This window comes from Arachis duranensis, chromosome 4 (genome assembly GCF_000817695.3).
Source record: "Arachis duranensis cultivar V14167 chromosome 4, aradu.V14167.gnm2.J7QH, whole genome shotgun sequence".
Lineage (NCBI taxonomy): Eukaryota > Viridiplantae > Streptophyta > Magnoliopsida > Fabales > Fabaceae > Arachis > Arachis duranensis.
In genome coordinates, this window is record NC_029775.3 from 7,194,836 (window position 1) to 7,203,338 (window position 8,503).

Sequence of the window (8,503 nt, forward strand, 5' to 3'; positions counted from 1 at the left end):
GAAACTATTAAATACTCTGAGAAAAATGATTGTGACGTGTTGGTAAGGGAGATTTTACCAAGAAGCATAACAAAGTTAAATAAGTCTTGTTTGTAAACCAAAGAAGGGAATTGATAGAATTCTAAAAATTAGTTTTCAACTTCTACAAAGAACATATTTGTTCAAGAAATTATGTTTGAATAATATTTTAGATAATTATGATTTTGTAATGATTTTATAATGGTCATCCTAAAAAATTTTTTGTTAGCCCTATAAACACTAATATGTTGTAAATATTTTGTTTCATCTAACTTTGATTCAATTCACAAAGAAAATAGAATGCAAATGTAATTCACACCTTGAACTAAATCAATGCTTATATATACCAGTTACAAAGAAGCAACTTCAACACCCATGACCAAAACCAACAATGCACACACGATAATAACAAACACTACATTAAAACATCTCGTCTTCCACTCAATCTCTGACTATATTTTGATGAATTTTTAACATGTCAACTCTACTTTGCAATTCCATTACTTTATGCTCCAAACTAGCAATGTTAGCAGCAAACATGTGTGAAACATGACCAGCAGTCTCACAACCATCCATTGCAACATCCTCCAAACAATCATAATCCAAATTGATGTCAAATAATTGATCAACCCATGCAAAGAATTTGTAATGCGGTAGTTTTTTCTGTTTATCACACAACGACATTATTCATTAACGTTCATAGTACAAGGTAATTTACTAAAAACCCTAAAATTGATTACCTTATATAATGGGCATCCAAAAAAAAGTCTACCCGGATTCTTTGGAGTCCTTGAAATGGAGATTATTGCATGCAAATCGCACAAGCATTTTGGGTGTTGCCTTTCGAAAATTCAACTTTTTTTACTTTACTATTTTCAGCGTGTTTGAGACCACTACTACTAGATCCACCATGTCTTCCTCCTTAGTGACTCCATGAAGAAGTGCTTCCTTTACTTGTCGCCATTGCAGCTGAAATAAGGTTTACAATGGAGCTTATGATTACACAGTTTCAGTAATGAAAAATTTCAAATTTATTTGCAACGAGAAGTTTGGGAGAGGATATAAAAACGACGTCATTCTTCACCAATGTGCATGGACTATTTTGTCCTTTTCGTACACATGGACACTTAAGTGCTACGTGTACATCTAAATGTGCCAACTCAGCAGTCTCCCTTGATGAGTCACGCCGGAAATTGGACTGAGGACTAATTTGTCTGCCGGAACAAATCTTAGAGAATTAATCTGTGTATTAATTTTTTGGGGGGACTAAGATGTCCGTTTTTAAAATCCTCGAGGACTGATTTGGGTAATTACTCGAAAAATTCGATTAATAACCACAAATCTTTTTTTTATTTTGCTAAATATATGTATTAGGTAATAAATTTCTAAAACATTAAATCTTTACAATTTTTTTAGGTTTTTTTTTCGGTCTAATTGTATTCATTTGTTATATCTTCCATATATCATATCTTTATCTTTCAATAATTTATATATTTGAATATCATTTAGTTGTAACATATTAAAAATATATGGTACTATCATGAATCATAAAAAATAAAATTAAAAAATTAAACATTAATTTCAATAATATTTCAAGTAGTTTATAATTTCTTTTATTTTTTTCTAATTTTAGTCTAATTGCATTCATTAATTATATCATTCATATATCACTTTTTTTTCTTTTAACTATTTATATTTTTTAGAGTAAAAGATAAATAGGTCCCTAACCTTTTTTTTCACGGACATTTTCATCCTTGACCATTTAAAAATACTTTTAAGTCCATGACATTTGAAAAAACTGGACAGTTCAGTCCCTCCATCCAAATACCTCCGCCAGATCCAACGGAAAATACTTGCCATGCGTACGCGTGGGTCACGCGTACGCGTCACCTGGCAGACTTCCCTCTCACATGTACGCGCAGGTCACGCGTACGCATCGCCATGAATTCTCCACTTGACAATGAATTCTCCACTTTGCATGCTTTTTTTCTATTTCTTTGAAGTCATTCTTGCCTTTAAAATTTTAAATCACTCAAACAAACATATCAAGACATCGAACGACAGAAAACTAAATTAAATTTAGTCATTTAGGGTGTGTTTGAGATTCACGTTGGGAAAGAGAGAAATCCGTTTGAGTGTCTTTAACGTCCAATTTTTATATTTGACAACTTTCTAAAACTCTAAACCCTTGCTTAACGTACGTTCATGTGAAGCAAAAAATTCTAACTTTTGCATTTACATTGAGGAAGGTTGACTACAGTTGAAAATTTAAATGAGAAATTCATTTCTTTTCTACCAATTGTACCCTTCATTTATTTGGTTTTATTTATATAAATTTTATTTACTTATTATAAATTTTTTATTCATATAATATATGTTGTTGGTTGTAATTATTATATATTATGTTTATATAAATTTTTTTCACTTTTTTTGTTATTTTTATTACTTATCATTGTATTTTATTTTCGTTTTTATTATATACTAATGATAAGTAATAAAAGAGTCATAAATAATAAAAATTTGTAGTCCAAAATAATATTCAATTAAAGAGTAATAACGGTACTAAAAAAATTATAGAACATTTTTTTGTTTGATATTTTAAAATATGTAGTGCTCTTTTTCATATTTTTATTTTTTATTGTATTTATTTTATTTATATGATTAATATTTTTTTAATGTTTTGCTTTTTTATGTATATTATATGAATTTTTTTAGTTCATCTAAATTTTTTTATTATATGAATTTTTTTTATAATATTTCTAATTATTTTTTATGTATTTTATCAGTATTTTATTAGTATTTAAAGTTTTGAAGGCAATAATGACTTGAAAAAAATAGAAAAAAAGCATGCAAAATGGAGAATGTATGGCAAGTGGAGAATTCATGACGACGCGGACTCGTGACCCACGCATACGCGTGAGAGAAAAGTGTGCCAGGCAACGCGTACGCGTGACCCACGCGTATGTGTGACAAGCATTTTTCGTTGGGTCTGACGGAGGTATTTAGACGGAAGGACTGAACTGTCCAATTTTTTCGAATATCAGGGACTTAAAAGTATTTTTAAATGGTTAGAGACGAAAATATCCGCGAAAAAAAAGTCAGAAACCTATTTGTCTTTTATTCTATTTTTTAATATCATTTAGTTGTAATATTATTAAAAATACATAATATTATCGTGAATCGTGAAAAATAATATTAGAAAATTGAGTATTTGTATAATTTTACTTAAAATCAAACTTATGTATATCTTTTTAATTATATAATTATTAAAATTTTAAATTAACTTATACATTTTATATAGTATATATCTATTTTATTTTCGCGCAGCATGCGGATTTAAATCTAATGAACCATAAATTGACAAAAAATTTCATATTCTATATGCAGGTATAATATTAAAAAAAACTAATAAATTTAAATTGGTCGAATAATCATTTAATTCATTTACTTGTTTTAGCATTATTATTTCATTCTTTGTCATTTATAAAATAAAAATCATAAATTTAGATTAATTTGATGTAAAATTATGTGAATAAAATTTTATATATTTTTAAAAAGTAAAATTAATGGGATTACAAATTTTTACATTTTAAAAATTTGCTTATGCTAAATTATTTTTATGTTATGTTTATTAAGTTGCATTTTTTATATAGAATTTCTTGAAATTGCTATTAAGGTTCACATATATCATTCCTTGAAGACTATATAAATGGAAAGACATTGTTTCTTAATAATAGGACCTGGACTTATGTCGGAAGCATACCCTACCCTACACTATCCTTTATTGAAACTTACTAAAATTGTTTATTCACAATATTTAATATAATAATTTAATTAAAAATTACCTATGATATGAATTATACTAAACAATCATAGACTAGATTCTTAACGGCTAACAACCTGCCTTTTGAGTTGAATCTTGATTAAAGAAATAATTTTTCTTTGGAAAAGGGTAGAAACTAGAAAGAGAATGGGAAGATATCTTATTATAATATTTTTAAGGCCACAAATAAATCTCATAAAAAGAGACAGAGTATTTGTTATGTAATGTTGAAAGAGACAGAAGATAAGAGAGTGAAACATATGAGAAGGAGGTCCAATTCTTGTTGTGTGTACCCAAATTTCCCATGTGTATTTATGTCTGCCTTGCACACTTTATGGACCATATGCAATTATGCAAAATTGCAGTTGCTATTAGCTTACCTTTCTTTATTAACATCTGATGGCTACTGATTTTTATTTCTTTTACTTTTTAGTTTTGTTTCTTTTATCAATTTTTAAATAAGAAATACAGAAAATAAAAAATGACATAAAATAAAAATGCTTATATGTATTACCTGGTATCATTTTATATTGTTTAAATACTTTAGTTGAAAAATGATTTTAAGATAGTCTATTATATTTTAAAAAGAAGCTATTTTTAAGTGGTATATAAAATTATTACTTATATTATTTAGTATTTAATATTGAGATCAAATTAGTAAAATTATTATAATTCAAAAGTAACATTTATTTTCATTATAATATATGTTCAAAATATTGCTTTTCTTTACTTATAAACTATTTTTATATTAAAATTATTAATTCTGATTATAATTTGTTTTCAAAATTTTATCCAAATATAATTATTTTCTAAAAAAAATTAATTTTTTTTATATTTTCCGAACATGCTTTAAATAAAGAGATTCAACACGGCATTTAATCTTTTATCAATTCTTTTACGTCTACATCTTTTATAATAAAATTGTTTTGACATTAATATTTTTTTAACAACTATGTGTTTTCTTTGTTTATTAATTATAAAATAATTTAAATATATAATTGATGGTGTACTAAAAATATAAATTTTTTTTACATAAATAATTTTTAAAATAACCTAAAAATATGGTAAAAAAAGAGTCAAGTTTTTCCTACAAGTATGAGGTGAAAGGATGAAACCCAAAAGAGCATTTTGAGGAGTTGAATTTCTCTTAAGTGGAAACTAAATTGGTAAAAGTGGATTGGTTGGATTTGGAATGTAAATGTGTCATCTAGTTAAAAAAAAAAACAAACTAGATGTCCCTTCATTAATGTCACATGTCATGAGCTTTAGTTTAATTTGTGGAAATTAACTTCTTCTGTTGAACAGTTGAAAATACTTGAAGTGACAGGAATACCTAAAAATATTTAGGGTAAAATGAGTAAATCAAATATCAGACTATAATAATTGGACAATAGATTTCCTTTTCAAAATGATTTTATACTATAAAAGGATCTCAACCCACCTCTTTAAAGGACAGACATTTCTTATCTCTGAAGCTGAGAAGTTAGAAAACTCATCTTTTTCTCTCTCCAAAATTTCTCTCATTGTTCTTCATTTCATTCATCACCTTCACGAGTAAAAACTGGCATGGCATTCGGATATTCCACCATAACACTCGACAACTATTAACCAGCCCCTGTCCACTTTAAACAAAGCTCATTCATCCTCTTGTGACATTAGTGGAGGTCTCAACACTTGTTCTCCACCTCTATTTCTCATCATTAATTTTTGTATTGCTTATTCATCATTAATAGAAGTATTTTCTTCACAAGTATACTTATCTTAAATCTTTCATCTTAATTATTTTTTACACTTAATTTATTTTTTATAAAACTCACCCAAATCAATAATAATTAATAACAAATATATTTCTATACAAATGTCAACAATGTTTAGTATATGAATAATATTTTTCATCTTTTATCTAGTGGACTAGTCCTTTGAGTTTTTCTTCTTATATTTTTCCAAGTAAGTATCAATTGATTAATGGCAATATAAATTCTCTACCAAAAAATAAGATGTCAACATAAATTAAATGGTAGTGATTGAAAAGGAAATAGAAAATCATGTACATATGATCATGTATTATTAGAACTTAGTTTTTATATTTGTAGAAGAATAACGAAATTATAATAACCAAATTCCTAGCTATTTACATAGAGATGAATGAATATGTAAGGTGTTGTAAAATAAATAAATAAATAAATAAGAAAGAGACAATAAATATAAAATAAAAATATAATTAAATAATTTTAATAGTAATATTTATTATAATTATTATTTTAATATAATAAAGATGATTAATATATTTACTAATATTATATATATTGTAAATTTAAAATTTATGGAAAGATAGAGAAAAGAGAGAATTATTGTATATAGAGAGAAGAATGTTTTTGTTATTGCTGTGTGTATTATTCTTCATATTAGACTCTCTGTTTATAGGCGTACAAAAGTTAAAGTTTCAAATGTAATTAACTTTAGTTTTTCTTTGATAATCTGAACATTTTACTTGAAAAAGTTAGCCTTCCAAACATTAATGGAGATCCACCTCATATATCCCTATCACAACACTCATCTTGGATGACCATTTATGAATATACCTCGTTAAAATCTTACTAAAGAAAAATCTAATAGGAAAAAACTTTAATGAAGGAAAAAGAGTACAATATTCTTTGTGATAGGGACTGCCTCATTAAAAACTTTGTCAAGAAAAATCCAATAGAAAAAAACCTGGTCAAGGGAAAAATAGTACAATCTCCCCCTCTTATCGATATTATTTAATATCTCAGAATCGGTGCAACCCAATCTGATGTACTAATATTTCAAATGAGGATTTTGGAAGTGACTTTGGAAATAGATATGCCAAATTATCGCTTGAGCGGATCTGTTGGACATCAATTATTCCTTGATTTTGAAGATCATGAGTGAAGAAGAATTTGGGAAAAATATGCTTTGTCCTATCATCTTTGATGTATCCGCCTTTAAGTTGAGCTATGCATGTTGTATTATTTTCAAACAAGACAGTTGGAGCTATCTTATGGTCAATCGGTCCACCTGATGACAAAATATATTGGATCAAACTCCTAAACCAAAACACTCACGACTAACTTTATGTATTGCTAGTATTTCAGCATGATGAGAGAATGTTGCTGCAATCGTCAATTTCGTAGACTTCTATGATATAGTTGTACCACCATATGTGAATAAGTATCCTTTTTGAGATCTCTCTTTGTGTGGATCAGACAAGTATCCTACATCTGCATAGGTAACTAGTTGTGACTTGGATCCATATGGATAAAACAATCCCATATCAACTATTTCATGAAGATATCGAAAGATTTGTTTGATTTCATTTCAATATCTTCTGGTTGGAGAGGAACTATACCTTGCTAATAAATTGACAGTAAATGATATATCAAGTCGTGTATTATTAACAAGATACATTAGTGCCCCAATGGCACTAAGATATGGTATTTCAAGACCAAGGATATCTTCATTTTCTTCTTTAGGATGGAATTAATAATTTTCCACATCCAAATACCTTACGATCATTGGGGTACTCAAGGGATGTAACTTATCCATACAAAATCTCTTCAAAATCTTTTCTGTGTATGTTGTTTGATGGATAAAGATCCTATTTTTGTATGTTCGATCTGCAAGTCGAGACAAAATTTAGTATTTTCAAGATCTTTCATCTCAAACTCTTCTTTTAGAACTTCTATAATTGTTGGAATCTTTTCAAGAGTTCCAATGATATTTAAATCATCAATGTACACAGCAATTATAATGAAGTCAGATGCAAAATTTTTTATGAAAACACATGGGCAGATATCATCATTCTTAAATCCATTTTTGGCCAGATACTCAGTAAGACGATTATACCACATTTGTCCAGATTGCTTTAGACCATATAAAGATCTTTGTAATTTGATTGAGTATAACCCTTGTGAATATTCATTGGACGATTTAGATATCTTTAATCTTTCAGGGATTTTCATATAGATATCACGATCTAATGATCCGTATAAGTAGACTGTTACCACATCCATTAAATGCATATGTAGTTTATGGTATGTTGATAAATTAACCAAATAACGCAATGTTATTGCATCCACTACAAGGGAATATGTTTCTTCATAATCTATACCAGGCCTTTGTGAAAAACCTTATGCCACAAGTCGAGCTTTATAGTATACAACTTCATTTTTTTCATTTCGTTTTCTCACAAATACCCATTTGTATCCAACAGGTTTTACATCTTCTGGTGTACGAACTACAGGTCCAAAGACTTCACGTTTTGCAAGAGAGTCTAACTCAACTTTCATAGTTTCTTCCCATTTTGGCCAATAATTTCTTTGTCCATATTTTTCGACTGTTCTTGACTCAAGATCATTACTTTCATGCATGATATTTAATGTCACATTATATGCAAATATTTTATTAATAATTGTCTTTTTTTTATCCCATTTTTCTCCTGTAAAGACATAATTTATCGAGATCTCGTCATTTTCACAATTTTCAGGTACCTGGACGTCTTTCGGCGTCAAAACTATATCATAATTTTGGACAAATGTAGGTGTCTTTATACTATGTCTTTTTAACAGGAATAGTATTTACCTATTTTTTTCGAGAATTTTTGTCTTTGAAATCGACAGGCCTACCACGCTTCTGATGTGAATT